The sequence below is a fragment of the Ornithorhynchus anatinus genome, chromosome 9 (assembly GCF_004115215.2).
Source record: "Ornithorhynchus anatinus isolate Pmale09 chromosome 9, mOrnAna1.pri.v4, whole genome shotgun sequence".
Lineage (NCBI taxonomy): Eukaryota > Metazoa > Chordata > Mammalia > Monotremata > Ornithorhynchidae > Ornithorhynchus > Ornithorhynchus anatinus.
The window spans coordinates 5,063,024-5,082,967 of NC_041736.1; the positions used below are offsets into that span (position 1 = coordinate 5,063,024).

The following is a 19,944-nucleotide window of genomic DNA, read 5'->3' on the forward strand; positions in this document are numbered from 1 at the left end:
AGAGAAGGGAGGAGAGGTAGGAAGGGGCAAGGGAATGGACAGCCTCGAAGCCTAGAGTGAGGAGTTTTTGTTTGGAGTGGAGGTCGATAGGCAACCACTGGAGGTGTTTAAGAAGGGGAGTGACACGCCCAGAGCGTTTCTGCAGGAAGATGAGCCGGGCAGCGGAGTGAAGAATAGACCGGAACGGGGCGAGAGAGGAGGGAGATCAGAGAGAAGGCTGACACAGTGGTCTAGCCGGGATATAACGAGAGCCCGTAGCAGTAAGGTAGCCGTTTGGGTGCAGAGGACTTCAGTTCGGCAAGTCACTTCACGTCTCTGTGCCTTAGTTTCCTCATCTGTACAGTGAGGATTTATTGTCCGGTCTCCCTCCTGATTAGACACAGTAAGCGCTCAGTAAATACCGCTGATTGATAGAAGCGCTCAGGTGGTAGTTAGGGTGACCTAACTCGGGGAGAAGAGAAAAGAAATCAGATAAGGCCTGTGGGAGAGCATGAGATTTCTGAAGCAGTTTGAGGATGGGGAGAGTCGTGGTCTGGCGGATTTGAAGGCGGGGAGGGAGTTCCGGCTGGTAGGGGAGGATGTGAGGGAGGGTTTGGAGGTATGAGGGAGGAGAAAGAGGCACAGAGAATGCTTCCCCTCTTTAAAAACTTAAATTGCAGAAGTCTACCTTCCAAACTATGTCGACTTCCTCGGAAGGCTCCCTCCGCTTCCTCGTCCACATCACTGAACACGAAACAGTGGCCTTCGGTCTTGGACTTTCAGTTGTTTAACGGTATTTGCTAAGCACTTACTCTGGGCCAGGCACTGTTCTGAACGCTGCGGGTACATACAGGATTATCAGATTCGAACACAGTCCCTGTCTCACATGGGGCTCACAGTCTTAATCCCCATTTTACAGATGAGGCCCAGAGAAGTGAAGTGATTTGCCCAGGTTCACGCGGCACACACATGGCAGAGCCGGGATTAGAACCCAGGTCCGTCTAACTTCCAGGCCTATGCGCTAACCACTGGGACACAGGATGGACGAAAGGCTCGGGGCTGCCACGGGCACTATAGTTTGTGACACTTGTCAGCTGTGTGACTGTGGGCAAGTCACTTCACTTCTCTGTGCCTCAGTTACCTCATCTGTAAAATGGGGATGAAGACTGTGAGCCTCACGTGGGACAACCTGATGACCCTGTATCTCCCCCAGCGCTTAGAACAGTGAGGATATAGTGAGGATATAGTGAGGATATAGCGCATATAGTAAGCGCTTAACAAATACCAACATTAATATTATGGGAATAAGAGAATTCTGGATTATCAACTGTTTGCCCTTGGGGCAGCCAACCGACCGGTTTCACACCAGACGGTCCGGTTGGCGGCCGGTCTGACCTTGTCCAGTGCGGCTATTGCGCCGGCCCGCCTCGGAGTCCAATATTTTTATCGTCGGGGCTCGGCCTTCCTTCACCTCGGCTCGTGTTGCCGAGTTCACCGGCTCCAAAGCGTCACCCGTGTCCCCAGGGACCTGGGAGGGGGCCGAAGGCAACCAGTTCCCCCCGGCTCGCCGATGGAGTGAAACGACGGTCTCCAGATGTGGCCCCAGTTGCAAACGGATATCGAATCTGGCGTTGGAATATGATTCCGGTCCTTTGTCAATTCTCCTCCTCTCAAGTTTTCGCGACTGTTCCCCGAGCTTCTATCGGCTGCCGGCGGCCTCCTCGAAACACCCTCCCAAGTAGAGTCGCAAAGGGTCGGGGGTCCGTGTTCAATCAATCAATTGTATTGATCGAGTGCATACCATGCTAAGCGCTCGGGAGAGTACAGCATAACAACATCACAGGCACATTCCCTGCCCGATTCAGTAGAGGTTTTGTGAGCGGGCCACAGAGTGGAGAAAATACCGGTCTGTTTCTGTGTCGTGGTAATGCTCTTTCCGGTGCTTCCGTTTCAGGAGAAACGGGACTTGGAGGAGGTAACGTTTGGGGGACGAGGGTCCCCGTGGGATGCCTCTGGGACCTGAGCTGAGGCAGGTATCAGTGGGAGAACAGCGTGAGGCCTAGAAAGGAGGCCCCTGCCTCAAAACGGGTCTGCGGTCCCAGAGCGGGCCCCGTCGAGGACAATTTCACAGCCGCCGCGTGGAAACCGGAGCTTCCAGATGGACCGTGGCCAGGGCCCGGAGGACCGGGCGCGATGCCCCGGCGGCCACCTGACGGCACGCGGTCCCAGGGTTCCCGACGGCCTCCCGACATTCGGCCCGAGGTCTTCGGAGGGCGTTCGGTGCCGAGATCCGTCCTTGCCAGTGGGCAAAGAAGTTGAAAAGCAAACGAACCAGGATCCGAAACAGATCCCCCAACGTCGGGCATCAGCCGGGGCATAGGACCCGACTGCGGTCTGGCCCCTTGTGACCCCCTCCGTTGAGTGCCCGGGCAACCAGGTCCCAGCCCAGACCTCACGTCTGACTCCCCCCAGGCCGCAGATCCATCGATTTCGCCGTACTTCACACTCACCCGTAAAATTCGCCCGCAGCGCGGCCCCGGGAGGCGAGTTCACCGACGGCGAGGTCTCGGACGGTGGCGGATGGAGCCGAACTGCCACCCGAGGACTCCGCGGGCTGGGCGGGTGCGGAAAGGGAAGGACAGCTGGATGGCCATAAAGCCGCCGGATGGGATGCTGAAGTGAGGCGGCGGCCAACGGGGTGGCCAGCAGGAACCGGTCAAAAGAAACGCGGGTGATGTAAGCCGCCAGGCCTAGTGGCTAGAGCCCCGGCCTGGGATTCAGACGGACTTGGAAGCTATTCCCGGCTCCGCCACCTGTCTGCCCGGTGACCTGGAGCAAGTCACTTCCCTCCTCTGGGCCTCAGTCCCCTCATCTGTAAAATGGGGATCAAGACTGTGGGACAGGGACTGTATCCAACTTGATTACCTTGTATCTACCGCAGCGCTTAGAGCAGTGCGGAGTAAGCACTCAGCAAACACCATCATCAACAGCGCTTGACGCACAGTGAGCGCTTAACAAATACCATTAAAAAAAAAAAATGGCAGGTCCTCAGACGGCCGAGAAACGACAGAGGGAGTCTTACGTCCTAGACTTCCAGCAGTCGGAAATGGGGCGGTAATCACAGTAGCAGGTCAGACAGAAACGAGAGCAATGTCTTTCCCAAACAGGAGGTCAGCCTTGGCCTTTACCTGTTCTCCACTCCCGCTCTGCCAGCCCCGGACGCCGAGATGAAAACGCTACCGTCCGTTGAAGTTCAAACAAACGGGACGGCGGTGGAACTGGGGGAAGGAGCGAGGGGGAATCTCTTCAGGTTTGGTCTTAGTTGGGATTGGAATCGCCTCAGGTATTTAACAGAAAAAAGAACTTTCAGAAAGCACCTCGGGACTCCCGGCTTTGCCTGTGGGTTTTGACGGGAAAGCAAATTGGGTGTACTTCTAAGCGTTTTCAAATCTAAAATGCGAGCGGTCTATTTTTCATTGTTTCGGGTTGATTATGCGGGAAGGGGAATGAGTGTGAACCTGGGAAAAGGCAATTTGAGAGATTTTTGTCTCGGTTTATAGTATGGCGTGTTTTTGCTGAGACAGGTAGGAGACTAACAGAATTCACTAATGGCCTGGGCATTTTCTGTCCTCCTTCATCTCTTCCAATTAAAGGACCACAGACTTGTGTTTCTCTGCATCGTGGAGGATCCGACGCGAGTGGCATCTTAAAGTTGTTTAAAATCCGACCGTTGTTTATTTTCCTGTTGCTAAATGGCCAGCGAACGAAACAAGCTGAAGCTTACCAAATTTGGGTCTTTTTCATATTTCAAAGGCGACCTGTACGTTGTAGATCCTTTTAGCCTAAAGGGCAATTTTTTAGTTTGTTCGGGGTTTTTTGGAAAGTCTTTTTAAAGACAGTTCAATCAGTGGTATTTCCTGAGCGCCCATGCGCGGAACATTAAACTAAGGACTTGGGACAGTTCGGTAGAGTTAGAAGACACGTTCCATACCCTCAAGGAGCTGACGATCTAGAGGGTGACACAGACCCTAAAATAAATTATCAGGAAGAGGAAGTAATGGAATATAAAGAGACGTACGAAAGTGCCGCGGGGGTTGGGGAGGGCTTAAACACTTAGGTGGTGGGGAAGAGCGGAAGTGGCAGGAGGGGAGATATAAGGTGGAGAGATGAGAAATTATTCAGAAACAACCGCCTGGAAGAGATGAAATTTCAGAGGAACTTTTAAGATTGGTGAGAGGAAAAGTGCATTGGATATGAAGAGATCCAGGAAGGAGGGAGAGCGTGAACAAGTCAAAAAGCAGCACGGCCTAGTGGCTAGAACACGGACCCGGGAGCCAAAGGGACCTATGTTCTAATCCCGGCTCCGCCACTTGTCTGCTGTGTGACCTTGGGCAAGTCGGTTCACCCCTCTGGGCCTCAGTGACCTCATCGGGAAAATGGGAATTAAGACCGTGAGCCCCACGTGGGACATGGACTGTGTCCAAACCTGATTAGCTTGTCTCTACCTCAGCGCTTAGGAGATTGCCTGAAACGCAGTAAGCACTTAGCAAATACCATAAAACAAAAAAGAAAAGATCATTTGATTGATTCTCTGTCAGGCTGCTGCTGGCAGGAGAGAGTCCTTCTTTCCAAAATAATAATAATAATAATGTTGGTATTTGTTAAGCGCTTACTATGTGCAGAGCACTGTTCTAAGCGCTGGGGTAGATACAGGGTAATTGGCTTTTCCCACATGATGCTCACAGTTAATCCCCATTTTACAGATGAGGTAACTGAGGCACAGAGAAATTAAGTGACTTGCCCACAGTCACACAGATTCAAACCCATAAAAGTCACCGAAGAGATTCAGTTTCTGCTTTGAAGTTGCAGTCGAGGCTACTGTTGGGGTTCACCGCAGCAGGGTGATGGGGCAGTGATGGAAAGACCTGGTTTTAGAAATGCAGCAAATAGACAGAAGAGCATGTGACTTTATAAGCACTTTGCAGAGATCTCTGTAGATAGAAAGGCAGGCTGACGCCCGCCTCGTAGATTGCGAGTCCTGTGTCTGCCCCAGCGTGTAGCGCAGAGCATTGTACGTAATAGGCGCTTAACGAGGCCCGGTTTTATCATGATTACAGAGGGTATAGCCATCGCTCAAGACCTGGTGTACATCCAGGCTGCTCCCTACCCTAAGAAGACAGGGTTTGACATACCACATGTAAGGTCAACTCAGCAGTGGGGGGGGTCAAGGTGAGAAAAAGGCCCAAGAAAGAGGAATAAAGAACCAGCCATCAGGACTTTGAAGATTGCCTGTTCTAGAAAGCGGCAGGGCCTAGCCCATAGAGCCTGGGCCTGAGAATCAGGAGGACCTGGCTTCTTACCCCAGCACCGCCCCTTGTCTGCTAGGTGACCTTGGGCAAGTCCCGTCACTTCTGTGCCTCAGTTACTTCTGTGGGCCTCAGTTGCCTCATCTGTCAAATGGGGATGAAGACTGTGAGCCCCATGAGGGACAGGGATTGTGCCCGACCTGATTTGCTCACGTCCACCCCGATGCTTAGTGTGAAGTAAGTGTTTAACGAACACCGCAGTTAGTATTGTTAAGTGGCAGTGGTGGGAGGGGAACCCACGTCTTCTGCCTCTTTATATTAGGTCACGCCGCTTCCCCGAAGATTGGAATCCACGGCAGGGCAAGTAGCCCTCCCGGGGCCCCGGCACCGTTTAATCCCGCCAACGATTTGGGTGGTAGCAGGCACGGAGCACCGAGATATAAGAGAATGAGAAGGAAAAGACTATAAACTCGTCGCGGGCAGGGAACGTGTCTGTTTATTGTTATATTGTACTCTTCCCAGCGTGTAGGACAGTGCTCTGTGCACAAAAAGCGCCCAATAAATACGACTGAATGAATGAATGAGTGATATCCTGAATCTCAAAGTGAGCCCTCATCTCTCTGTTTCAGTTTTAGATGCTCATCGAGACTTATCCTTTCCTGGATTGGTGAACTAGTTGCCGAGGAATCCGTCGTTCCCGGGCCAGAGCTCTGAAAGTCGCTACTGAGGCAGCCCAGGTAGGTGACGAGTCCGGCCACACGGACGGATTCGGGAAATAACCGGGGCCCGCCGGACATTCCCGTCGCCCGCCACGCCTGCCGTTCGTCCCCTTACCCCCGTCAACTTCCGTCAGGCACAGACTCTCTCTCCTCCACTCTGCCTTCCTTCCCCGAAACGTCACGTTCGGTCTGTTGCCGGCGATCCTGGCTACGGCAGTCCGGACGGCGAAAATGGAGGTAGGCCGAACGGGCGGAAAAAAACGTATCCCGGCGAAATGAAGGGATTTCCGACGATCTGGCCGCACACGACTCAGTCGTCAGTGAGAAATCGACGAGGTGAAAATGGTCCGCTGGGGAAATTAATGGAGAGAAAATAGGCGAGTCCCCCCCCAGAATGTATTACCTCCGGAATAAATTTCTCACCCCAACGCGCGTTGCATTTTGCAACCACCCGACCTCTCTCAACCCTTCAGCCGCCTGTCTGATCACAGACTCCCACAGAAGAACGCACCCACTTCTCTAGGTCTCCCACAGTGAGTTTGCCTGCCGTAGCCTTATCGATTAATCGGTGGTAAATGTATGAGCACTTATTTCCTCCGCAATCCGCCATTCCAGCGGAAGGGCGAGGACCGCACCTCACTTTACCCCAGACCCCCCACGTGAATACTAGATTACTTGGTCGTTACGTAGTCCTAGTAGAAATAATAGCATTTATTGAGCGCTAGCTGTGTGTAGAGCACTGTACTAAGCGCTGGGAGAGGATAGACAGGTGGCCATGTGAGCAAAACTGTTCTCCCGTGAAAACAGTCCTCCTCAATAAAGCCCCAAAAGGAAAAGAAGCAAGTCTGGAGAGAAAATTCCTCGAAAGGGAAAACTGTCATCGATGTTAAAAATATGTGCACCCCAGTCCTTTAGAATTATTATTTTTTTGCCAGGGTGAGAAAAGAATGTACCTCTAAAGTGAAATTTTGCTGCTGCCATTTCATTTATTTGAAGTGAATGTTGCACGTGAACAGTAAACAAGCCCTTCAAAGGAAAACCACCAAAGGGCTACAGAAATAGGCGGCGTGCATTGGCCGCAACCTCCCGAGCTCCCGGATGCCTCTGCGGGAATCAGGAGCCCACATGACCAGCCGGGGACTCTGTCTCTTAGTCGGAAAATCTTTCACCCCAGGCACGCTCATGAGCAGTTGTGGACCGAGAGGTGGAAAATCCCCTTTCCCCGGGCGATTCAGTTTGTCCGAAATAAAACCCGCCCTCACCCTACCTTTTCGGGATCCCTCATTAGCATAAACGAGGTGGACGTATGAAGCCACCTGAAAAACCCAACCTGACGATCTCAGATCCACCGCAGCTCTTGGGACAGTGGTTGGTGCAATGTCAGCACCGAGCGAGTACTGCAGTGAATATTCATTCATTCATCATCAAGTAGTATTTATTGAGCGCTTACTATATGCAGAGCACTGTACTAAGTGCTTAGAATGTACAGTTCGGCAACAGAGACAATCCGTGCCCAATGACAGGCTCACAGTCTAAACAGGGGAGATAGCAAAGCAAAACAGAACAAAACAAAAACAAGACAATGTTATTGAAATAAATAGAATCAAGGAACTATACACTTTATTAACAAAATAAATAGGGTAATAAATAATATATACAAATGAGCACAGTGCTTTGGGGAGGGGAAGGGAGAAGAGCAGAGGGTGGGGGGGAAGCAGAGCGAAAGGGGGGCTCAGTCTGGAAAGGCCTCCTGCAGGAGGTGAGCTCTCAATAGGGCTTTGAAGAGGGGAAGAGGGTTAGTTTGGCGGATGTGAGGATATTATTATTAATATTATTTATCCTTATCATAAAAGGAGGTGCATAAAGGTCCGGTCGTGAGGCAGTGTTTTTCAAGTTTGTTTGGTGGGAGGTTAAGAAGGGAAATGGAGCCCGAAGGGTGGATCGGGGAAGTGTTTGTACGTCGGTGAAGAATCCCAGAGGCCGGGTGTGAGGTGACCCGCCTGATATATTATCCGGGTCGCAGTTGGGGCTGAGGCAGTCAACAAGCGTCCCGCGATGGGTGCGTCCCAACAAGCCATCAAAATGTACAGTAGAAGCTCCCCGGCTCCCCAGTTGATTCATGAAGGTTTCCAAGAGCATTAGAGAGGAGGACTCTTCAAAAGTAGAAGCACCCCCAACGCCCCACCCATCTCCTTTTGCTTTGATCTTTGCTTCTGCAGATTTACGGCCTTCTAGCCAAACCAGAATTCAAAGCAACACTTAGGCGGTTGAGTCACCGTGGAAAGTGCTACCCTTTTCGGGACGCCGCCCGATTAAGTCCGAAGTTTAGAACCTCTTCCAGATGTCACCTTTAGTAAAAGGAATCTTTCCTGGAATCGGGAGGTCTAATAATCTAAAACATCGCCATAGCTTTACTGCAGTATTAGCTCAGTTAGTGCAAAATGTTGGTTCTTAAAGAAATTCAGTCACAAAATCCTCTCATTTATGTGTGACAGGGTAGAATAAAGCAAGGAAGAATCGGGTAAGAAGCGGCAGACAAAAATGCTCTTCTCCTTTAATGGTATTTGTTAAGGACTTAGTATGTGCCAGACACTATAGTAAATGCTGAGGTAGACACAAGCTAATCAGGTTCATTCATTCAGTTGTATTTATTGAGTGCCTACTGGGTGAAGAGCACTGTATTAAGCGCTTGGGTGAGTACAGTACAACGATAGACACATTCATTCCCTCTGCACAGTGGAGCTCGCCGTCTTGATCCTCATTTGACAGATGAGGTAACTGAGGCCCAGAGAAATCAAAGCGACTTGCCCACGTTCACACAGCAAAGTGGCGGAGTCGGCATTAGAACCCAGGCCCCTCTTCCTAGACCCGGGCTCTATCCATTAGGTCTCGCCGCTTCCCTCACCGTAAATAGTCTCAGGGGAGGGAGAGCTTGTAAAAAGAAAAAACGGCATTTAGTAAATGCAAATGCTGTACCGTTCATTCATTCAGTCATATTTATTGAGCGCTTACTGTGTGCAGAGCACTGTAGTAAGCGCTTGGAATGTACAGTTCGGCAACAGATAGAGACAATCTATTCCACCAATCCCCGCCAGCATTCTCCCTTAACGGGACCAAAGGAAATTATCTCGTTGGAACTTTTCCGATCGGCTTCCTTGTCCTGTTGTCTGGAAAAGAAATGAAAACCACTTGGAGAGACACGCCGAGTATAAATGAACCTCCCGGAGCTAATAAAAGGGCGTGCTGGAGAAGGAACGAGGGCCTGCCGGCAGTAGCCCTCACGCAACCCAAACAAGTGAGCTAAACTACCCCCGTGGCCAGCACTTGGGTACCAGAGTCGGCGTGCCGAGGAAAAATCCAAGCAGTAATAATAAGAATAATGATAGGCGCTGACTATGTGCTAAGCACTATTCCTAGCTATGGCTAGAAACTCCTGTGGACTTTCTTGTAGGTAGAGGTTTCGGATTTCTTATTTTAAAGATGAGCCGAAGCCCCACTCGACGATATCCTTCTTGAGGGAAGGAATCGTGTCTCCATTCTCGTCTATTCTTTCAAGTGCTTGTGTCCAACCTGATTAACTTGTGTCTACCCCAGCGCTTAGAACAGTGCTTGGCACATCATAAGCACTTAAGTACCATTATTACTATTATTATTATGAATACAGTGCTCTGCACACAGTAGGTACTCAAATATTGTTGATCGATTGCGCATTTTATGTGCTAGGACGTGGTGAACTTATAGCTTGAATCTGTGGAGTTTTGCAGTTCGGGGGAGGCCAGGGAAGTAGTGTGGCCTAGTGGGTAAGGCACAGGCCTGGGAGCCAGAGGACCTGGGTTCTAATCCCGGCTCCGCCGCTTGCCTGATGTGTGGCCTCGGGCAGGTCACTGCACTTCTCTGTGCCTCAGTTCCCTCAACTGCAAAATGGGGATCCAGTATCTTTTCTCCTTCCTACTTACAGTTTCGGCTCACAGCTTGTGGGACAGAGACTGTGTCTGACCTGTTAAACTTGTATCTACCCCAGCACTTAGGACAGTGTTTGACAGATAGCACTTAACAAATATCATTAAAAAAATACCTAAGTAAGCCAAGCGTGGTTTTCACACGAAAACAGGTTTATCCTTGGAGAAGTCTTTCCTAACCAGTTTTTGTCCTCTACCTTCTTGGAACTGGGTGTTTTCTCTATTTTTACCAATAGGAACCGGAAGACTTTTCTTACAAAAATCAGATTTAACAGCCTTTCTCAGTCACCATCCTGGACTCCTTATATTCAGGATGGTAGACTTTTAATAGAGGGACTATTCAGATAAACTCAGAAAAAAGCGCAGCAGAGAGTAAAGCAGCCGAGCAGACTCGGAGACAGGTTCACTTGTAAGAAGTTCAACCCCATAAATGAATAAGTTATTTTTTGGTTACATAAAACATGCAGAGGCTTGTTTGCCTTTCAGTAAAAGAACACAAAAATAGTGAACCGAACGCCATACCGTACTAATGGAAAAACGTCCAGGGGAAATTAAAAAGCTGCAAACTGCAAAGCAGAATTTTTTTTTTAACAAGTACCATGGCTTGTTTTAAGTCCTAGAATAAAAATCTATTCATTTAATATCATAGAAGAGACCAAATGCTCCCATCACGAGGAGGAAATGCGTTCATGAAACTAAGAAAATATCACCAAGAACACAGGCACAGGAGGACATTTTTGAGCATTATTTGCTGCTTTGTCATTGTTCTTTTTAAATGATTTCAGAATGATCCTACCAAATTTTATGATGTGGGTTTAAAAAAAAAAGACGTTCTAATTTGGAGTAATAGGGAAAGGAGAAAAGGTAAAAGAGAATAGTTTAGGTGGAAAAGAGGACCATCTCATGTTGAATTACCCAGAACACAGCAAGCAGCTTGGAGGACATCAGTCTAAAAACGCGTTTGCTGCCGTAATGGCGGACACTGGTGGAAGGCTTGAAGAAATGTCGAATATTTATCTTTTCTAGTTTTTCTTAGCCCCTAAGGGGAATGGTTTCGAGGTCACCCATGAGGTTTTAGGTGTGCGACTTTGAGTCGGGCCACCAAATGGGCTCATTTGGGAAAAGAGTGACCGGATACCTCAAGTCCAGGAATTCAGATCGTCTCAACCCTGGTGAGGTTAAGGTGGTCGCTGGAACCTGGTACTTGGGGATTTGTGTTCTTTCGCCTCGCTCGCTGCTAAACGAAATTGGACAATCTCCCGAAAGGGGTGTGAGGGCAATAGAGGAAACCCTTAATATCTCTTCCCCTTCAGGCACAGTGCAAGGAAATGAGAGAGGAGAGGGAAGGGGGAGTTGAATTGGGAACCACCTGGCCCTACCTCTATTCCTTCCCCCTTTAGGGCACGTGTGTGGCGGTGAGAGATCAGACGGCCCCCTCACACCTGCTCCGCCTGGGCATTTTATGACCCCCGAAGCCCCAGGGGAATGGAGGAAGAAAGTCTGACTGGATTTTTTTTCTTAACGTTTTAATGTTCTCCTCGTCGATCCAATTTATCATCCATTTAATCAGAAAGGAAAGCCCATTTCTGCATTTAAAAACCCACATTTATATAGTTCCCCCATAATCCAGAAAGACCAAGAGTGAATGGCGATCAAAGAAAGAAAAGGGGTCTAGCACTGGCAATAGCCATAATTTTAAAGAACCGAAGAAGGAGGGCGTTGGTGGTATAATGAAAAGACGGTTCCATCATGGCCTTACCAGGTGACTAAAGAAATTTTTTTCATCCCTCTGTGCCTGACTTTCTCATCTGTAAAATGACAACAAAACATTGTCAGCAAACCACCAATTTAGGGTACTTCTTAGTAAATTGGAGTTCCGATCAGTAGCGGACCAGAAACCGTTTCTGTGTCTCTTATCCCTAAACATTTCCTCAGGAAAAAAACTTGATGGGCCGACGGATGGAGCGAAGGGAACCACTTTTGACTGTTGTTGAAACCATTTGCAGATTCCTTGACCGTTTGAATCTTTGGATTATCATGGTCACTGTGGGTAATTTTTTGAGTCGAACTCTTCCTGTTTGTATATTAGCCTCAGATTTCCTAGGGGCAAGAGTTGTGTCAACTCCTAATTTGAATCGATCTTGTTCCGCAGAGCCAGTACGGTGCCCAACCCATCAAAGTGTGCCGAATGATGAAATAATTCTGGTGATCGTGGTGTGTAGCACTACCCCGATAGACGATCTAGACCTTCTAGACTGTCAGCTCGTTGTGGGCAGGGACTGTATCTGTTTGTTGTTGTATCGTACTCTCCCAAGCGCTTGGTACAGTGCTCGGCACACAGTAAGCGCTCAATAAATACGATGGAATGGATGAAAATCGTACCCTGCATGAGACTTTTATGCTGCAGACCATCAGATTGGTGAGATAACCAGCCTCTCCATTCACTCGTATTTATTGAGCGCTTACTGTGTGTGGAGCACTGTACTAAGCACTTGCAATGTACAATTCGGCAACAGAGACAATCCCTGCCCAACAGTGGGCTCACAGTCTAAAATGCTCTCCACCTACAGATGGAAAGGGATGTAGAGGAAGGTGCATGTAAATCCTTTGGGTTTGGATGAGTAGCATTGTAGTTTAGTGGAAATAGCCCAGGCTTGGGAGTCAGAGGTTGTGGTTTCGAATCCTGGCTCCACCACTTGCCAGCGCTGTGACTTTGGGCAAGTCGCTTAACTTCTCCGGACCTCAGTTCCCTCATCTGGAAAATGGGGATGAAGCCTGTGAGCCCTATGTGGGACACCCTGATTACCTTGTATCTACCCTAGCGCTTAGAACTGTGCTTGGCACGTAGTAAGCGCTTAACAAACAAATAGCATCATTCCTTTTAACAAATGTCATTATTATTATTAGATGACTAATATTGAGAGTGAGATGTGAAACATATTCATAAGTATAACTGAAAAAAAAAAAGATGAATCACTTGAGCTTGAGAACACCCCTCCAGCAGAGAAAGTAAGCCCGTGTTGTCTCTCCAGGACTGGTGATGGGCGGTGTTGACGCAGTCCTATATTTCCCCCTAGCCAAGAGGAGCCCCTGCAACCAGCTGGACTGGGTTAGAAATGCAGCGTCTGTGGCCTTAAACCAGAATATTTCTATGTTCCATTCTTAGTGGAAGGCACTGCAGTGCCCTCATCTACTTTCTTTTTTTAATAATAATCCTCATCATCATGATTATGGTATTTAAGCACTGACTGTGTGCCACTGTGCGCTGGGGTAGATACAAAGTAATCAGATTGGACACAGTCCCTCTCCCACGTGAGTCTCACACTCTTACTCTCCATTTTACAGATGAGGTAACTGAGGCGCAGAGAAGTGATGTGACTTGCCCAAGATCACACCACAGGCAAGTGGTGGGGGTGGGATTAGAATCCACGACCTCTGACTCCCAAGCCCGGGCTCTTGCCACTTTTAATGTTAAGCAGGCACTGGACTAAGCGTTGGGCTCGATACAAGCTTGTCAGGATGGACACCATCCATGTCCCACGTGGGGGCTCGCGGTCCCAATTCCCTTGTATTGTACTTAGCTCTTCACATAGTAAGCGCTCAGTAAATACCACTGATTATTCTCCATTTTACAGATACGCTGAGTGAAGCACGGAGAGGTGAAGTGACTTGTACGAGGTCAGGCAGCGGGCAAGTGGCAGACCTGGGATTAGAACTCAGGTCCTCCGACACCCAGGCTTCGTCCACCAACCCACGCAGCTTCTCTCACTTAATACCCCATTAGGGAAAGTGGCACCGTTCAAACCGTCCGTTGCCTATTGACCTATTCCACCGCTACTTCCGTAATTCCAGATGCAAATGTTAGATGGGAAATCGCGACGAGAGTGAACTGAGAAAACTGGGAACGGGGAGGCGTGGGGTAAGGAAATCGCACACAACTTTCATAATACGATAAAGGCGAGATATTTTTAGTAAAGGCTCTAACTCATTCATGTCAGCAAATCAGGACTCTAGCCCTAGTAGTTAAGAATCCAGCCTGGCACTGGGATTAATCAAAAGGAGCATGACCTGCAAGATTTGGCAAATCGTCCTTCTGCTCTCCACTCCTTCATGTCCAGTTTCCAGCGAACATTTTCGAAAGGATGAAGAGAAATTGGAGAGGAACCAAAGCGCAACAAAATTTAATAAAGGGTTGGAGAATAGTAAGTTGCTCTTTGGAAAGACGAAAGGAATTTAGATTGGTTTGGTTTGGAGAAGAGAAGGCTGAGGTGTGTGTGGTTTAATAATTGTGATATTTGTTAAGTGCTTACCATGTGCCAAGTTCTGTACTAAGCGCTGGGGTAGATACAAGATCTTCAGAACTCAGGTGAGGCTCACAGTCTTAAAGCAGGAGGGAGAACAGATATCGAATCTCCATTTGAATCCCCGTAATCAACCCGATTATCTTGTATTCATTCATTCAGTCATATTTATTGAGCGCTTACTATGTGCAGAGCACCGTACTAAGCGCTTGAAATGTACGATTTGGCAACAGATAGAGACGATCCCTGCCCAACAATGGGCTCACAGTCTAAACGATCTACCCCAGCGCTTAGTACGGTGCCTGACACAAAGTATCCGCTTAACAAATACCATCATTATCGTCGTCAATATTATTATTATTATAATTAATATTTGTAGATGAGGGAACTGCCCAAGGTCCCACAGCAGACAAGCAGCAGAGCCAAGGTTAAAACCCAGGTCCTTCTCACTCACAGGCCCGTGCTCTTTCCACTGGGCTACACTGCTTCTCTATTTTAATAACTATTCAAGTACACAGAAGGTTTCAGAGAGCAGGAGGCTGACCAGTTCCATGTCCACCGGGAACCAATCAAGAAAAAAAATCACCCTAAATTAAAGTGGGAGAGATTTCAGCTGAGTATAAGGGAAGACTTCTGTATTGTCCATTCGATCGAGTGCCGGCTCGGTCTTCCAAGGAAAGTTACAGAAACTTCAGCCTCAGAAATCTTCAGGAAAGAAATAAACACCTGGATAATTTAGGCCATCACCTGCCCGGAGACTGGACCAAGTGATTTCTCGGGGTTCGTTCCCAGTCGGAAATTCTGGGGACTCTGCTCGCGAGGAGGATCCGAATGCCCCACAGCGACAGGCTCTTTCCAGGCGGGTGAGGAGCAGCGTGGCAGAGTGGATAGAGCAAAGACCTGGGACTCAGAAGGTCATGGGTTCTAATCCTGGCTCTGCCCCATGTCAGCTGCTTGACTGTGGTCAAGTCACTTCATTTCTCAGGGCCTCAGTTACCTCATCTGTAAAATGAGGATGGGGAGCGTGAGCCCCACATGGGACAGGGAGTATGTCCAACCCGATTTGCGTGTTTCCAGCCCGGCATTTAGTACAGTGACTGGCGCATAGTAAGTGCTTCACAAATGCCACAGTTATTATTATTATTATGATTATTAAGGCAGGTCATGTGCTCTGCAACTCTGTAGATCAGTCAAGTGCATGAAGTAGAGGGTTCTGTGTCCCTTCTTTTTTTTTTTTTAACCTTTCCAGATAAAAGTGATGCGAAAGCTCAACATTACCATAGGGTTGTTTATTGCCCATCAGGTAACGTCGGGGAGCACGTTTGTGAGAGTGCACCAAAACTAATTTCCTGCTTTGCAAAAAGGAAAAAGAAAATATTTTAGGGGGGTCAGGATCTATTATTCACGTTACTCTTTGCGGTTCTCCTTGTAGCTGTCACTTAGCTTCTACCGTGGTTTTTTATGCCCCGCTCCCTGCCTTTTGCACCACTTACATGTCCCTCTGCATACCAAGTTCTTGGGCCGTTCTCGTTCTCCAGTCGTGTCTCTGAAAGAAATGATCCAAGTCCTCCTTTTTATGGGAGGATAAAGCCTTAAGACTTTAACATTCTCTAGTCCAGCCGATCCCCGCCCTTCTGGCTTGCAAATTAGAAGGGGAGGAACTAGCGGGGAAGAAATTAGGTTGTAAGTGACCTCTCTCTATGAGGAACCGATAAACGATTTCATTTTGCATTTTTAAAATGGTTTTTATCGGACACCCATCTCCAGGCGTTTTTTAAGAAACTTTGCTTTAATTTTTTCAGTACCTATTTAGAGATTGTTGCCGCCTTCAAAGATTTTTCCCTTTGCAGGTTCTTTTCCATTTCCTCCCAGCTAGATTAACTTTACACAAGAACAGCCTATATTTTTGTGGCAGTGTACTCCCCTAAGTGCTTAGTACAGTGCTCTGTCCAGGATTTGCATGCTAATTAAGAAGTCTCAGTGCTGTTGCTGTTCTTGTTTTCTTAAGCATTTAAGCATTAGTTGGAGGGGGCTGAGGTGGATATCTAGCCCTTTCACCTAGAATTTCCAAGGGTCATCTTAGTTCAATTAATGGTGCTTTTTGAGTGCTTTCTGTGTGCAGAACACTGTACTGAGCGCTTGGGAGCATACACTACAGCAGACTTGGCAGATCTGTCCCCTGCCCCCACTGGAGTGGGTGACAGACATTAATGTCAATAAATATTTGTAATTCATTCAGTTCTGAATCTTGCATTGGGTGCCCAAATCGGTAGTAGATATTGGTTAAAATGACTTGTGGATTCCCTTTCAGGGATCCAATTTATCTGTTTAAATTACAGTTACAGTCGGTCAATCCGATTTATGGAGCACCTACTATGTGCAGAGCACTGTACTAAGCACTTGGGAGCGTACAATACAATAATAGACACAGCTGATAGTAAATACCGTCTAGTGGATAGAATGAAGTAGCCCCATTTGATAACAATTTTTTTAATGCCAGGAACAGTATTTATATTTACAGAATGATTATTGCAGAAATCTTATAAACTTGGATGAGTACAAGAGACATAGAAACAGAAATCACTCCGGCGATCCCCTTCCATCACTGAAAGCATTTATTAAACTTGTATTTACACTGGGACTGTGGTAGTTACCGTACGGTCAAGGGTATTTATTGAGTACTTGCTGTGTGCAGCATCAAAAAAAATTAGTCAGATCCTTTAATGTCTGATATAAGAAAACTTGAAATATCCACCAAACTGAACCACTTTGTACTCTGATTTTTTTTAAATTTCACTTCCTGTTCATTTTAAACTATTTTGTTATACGGCTGCAAAATTCCAGCTGCGTATATTGTGGCTGCCCCTTCTTTTTTTGTATGCCATAAAAACAGCCTGCCGTCCACGACTTCTCTTCCATATAACGGAAGAGTCTGCTCTGGTCTCTGCAGTGTCAACTTTAGTCAACCAGCAGAAGTCATTTTCTCCTTTTTTGCCGGCCTGAACAGCAGTGGTCAGTCTGGGGAAAGGACTCATTCTGTAGCTCTTTACGCCTGACTCATCCAACAGTTTAAATTGGGAATTTCAGTGACCGAGTAGCGTCTTCGTAATAATAATAATAATAACAGTTGTGTTTGTTAAGCGCTCACTGTGTACCAGGCTCTCCTATGAATCAACGCCTTTTCGCGGCAGGAGAATTTGTGTACGCCAGCGAAGGTTACAGCTATGACTTTGAGGTATTCTCTCGTCGGGGTCACCAGTGATGGAAAATCTAAGCCGAAGCGTCGGGCAAAGTTGATTCACCCGTGCTGGGCAGCAGCGGCATGGGAAAAAGTAAAAGGCAGACGATAGAATGATTAAAATGTTGGTCCAGGACAGCGGCAGAGAACGAAGTTTTTCTTTACCAAGAAAGGCCCTCTGGATATTTGTCCATAAAATCGCTATGAATCAGAAACATCTCGATGATATTTGATGATGATGATGTTCCAGGCACTGTATTGAGCGCTGAGGTAGATACAGGGTAATCGGTTTGGACACAGTCCCTGTCCCTCGTGGTGCTCACAGTCTTAATCCCCATTTTAAAGACGAGGGAACTGAGGTCCAGAGAAGTGAAGTGACTTTCATTCATTCACTCCAAGATATTTATTGAGCGCCTACTGTGTGCAGAGCACTGTATTAAGTGCTTGGAAAGTACAATTCAGCAACAAAGAGAGACAGTCCCTGCCCTCATCGGGCTCACAGTCCAGAAGGGGAGAAACAGACATCAAAACAAGTGGACAGGCACCGATAACATCAATATAAGTAAATAGAATTGTAGATATGTACACATCATTAATAAATCGAATTATAAATATGTACATATATACACGTAAGTGCTGTGGGGCGCGGAGGGGGGTAGACCAGAGGGAGTGAGTGGGGGCATTGGGGAGGCAAAGTGGGGGCCTAGTCCGGGAAGGCCTCTTGGAGGAGGTGAGCTTTCAGTAGACTTACCCAGGGTCACCAGGCAGACAAGTGGCGGAGCCGGAATTAGAACCCAGGTCCAAAGCAGGACCTGGCCTGAGGGGCTTAGTTCGCTATGGCCATGGGAAAGGGCTCTGCGTTTGTCCAACGTTCCCTCCCTCCCTCCCTCCCTTCAATCTCTTGTCCTGTGGCCCCTTCACAGGACGAGGCCGTCCTTAGCATAGTCCCCACGGTGCTGGTAGGCTGTGACCACCTTTTAATTTGAAGTTCTTTCTGGACCGAAAATGCTTCCGTGCTTCTGCTGGGCCTGCTCAAGTCTCCGCCGGCATTCTCAAACGTAACCATTCTTGATTTTCGTCCTGGGGAGAGAAGGCAGCTCGGAGTCCAGAAAACAGGAAGAAAAGCCCTTTAGGTCACCGTTTGATCCGAATTCATCATTTCTCTTAGGTCTTGAAAACGAGTGGGAAGCACATGTGTGCTCCCTGTTGTTCCAGGGAGCATTTGATCCTCCTTCTTTGTTTCCTTCTCTGCGGATTCTCCGAAGCCACCCTTTGCCGGGTAGATTTAAGGCTTTGGCTCTCTGGAGAGCTCCAGTAGCGTTTTTCTGAGGTGGATGTCAGTGTGGGCAAAGGATTGTTCCACACAGCACCAACTCTGTGTCACTTGAGACCCTCTCCCACCCACCCTACCCACCCCCGCCTCCGAGCAAGATTAGCTGGCGCGGATTGGAACGGAAGATTCCTTTCGTGATACGTGGGAGCTGGCTGGTTTGATCGGCTCACGGGTTCAAACACTGTGACGCTCCTGAGTTCCATAAGGCGGTTCCATGGGGAAATTTCTGTAGAACTAGTGACACAGAGTTGCAGGTGACAGAAAACAGTTGGCTTTTTTTCAGTCGATCAATTAATCAGTTGTATTTACGGAGCGCTTCCTGTTTGCAGAACACTGTACTGAGTGCTTGGGGAATACAGTATAACAGAGTTGGGAGACATGTTCCTTGTCCACAGCGAGCGTTGTAGTAAGTGCTAGGGTGGGTACAATATAATCAGATCAGACACAGTAAAATGGGGGTTGAGACTCTGACTGAGGCAGACGTGAAAAGAAATAAATAACGGATGAGGACCTAATTTCTGTGGAGCTGAGGGAGGGGAGAATAAAGGGAGCAAATCAAAGCACAAGGGTTTAGATATGGGGGGCAAACCAGGAGCTTTGGTACTGTTGTTGAGCTTTAAAGAAGGCTGGGAAAAGCCAGGTCCCAGGCCTAATTCCCCTTTTGCCTCACTGAGCAAAATGCCCTTTTGGGGTTTTTTTGTTTGTTTTGGTATTTGTTAAGCACTTACTGTGTGCCAGGCACTCTACCAGGTGCTGGGCTAGATGCCAGTTTATCAGGTTGGACACAATCCCTGTCCCACGTGGGGCTCACAGTCTTCATTCCCACTTTACAGATGAGGGAACTGAGACCCAGGGAAGTGAAATGACTTGCCCTAGGTCACCCAGCAGACAGGTGGCAGAGCCTTCGGACGCCTGTGCTCTACCCCCAGGCCACGCTGCTTTCTCCACATATTTTTTTGTCCCATTTATACCTAACGAATGTTCTAAATAAATGGGCGGCCATCCCCAGAAAGGGACCAGCTCTGGGTACACTTTGGAATACCCCAGTTAAGACTTCTATGCCCTTAAAGATCAACCTTTCACTTTCTTTTTAAGCAAACTTCCCAGAG

The 19,944-nt window shown here is 48.0% G+C and overlaps 1 protein-coding gene across 1 annotated transcript in view; it reads left to right on the plus strand.

The window, feature by feature from the left end:
• MBD5 (methyl-CpG binding domain protein 5) overlaps positions 1-19,944 on the plus strand; it is a 197,567-nt gene that overhangs the window by 81,627 nt on the left and 95,996 nt on the right. The window contains exon 2 of the mRNA XM_039913133.1: positions 5,915-6,022. The gene's annotated coding sequence lies outside the window, so the exon portion shown is untranslated. The remainder of the gene's footprint in view (positions 1-5,914; positions 6,023-19,944) is intronic.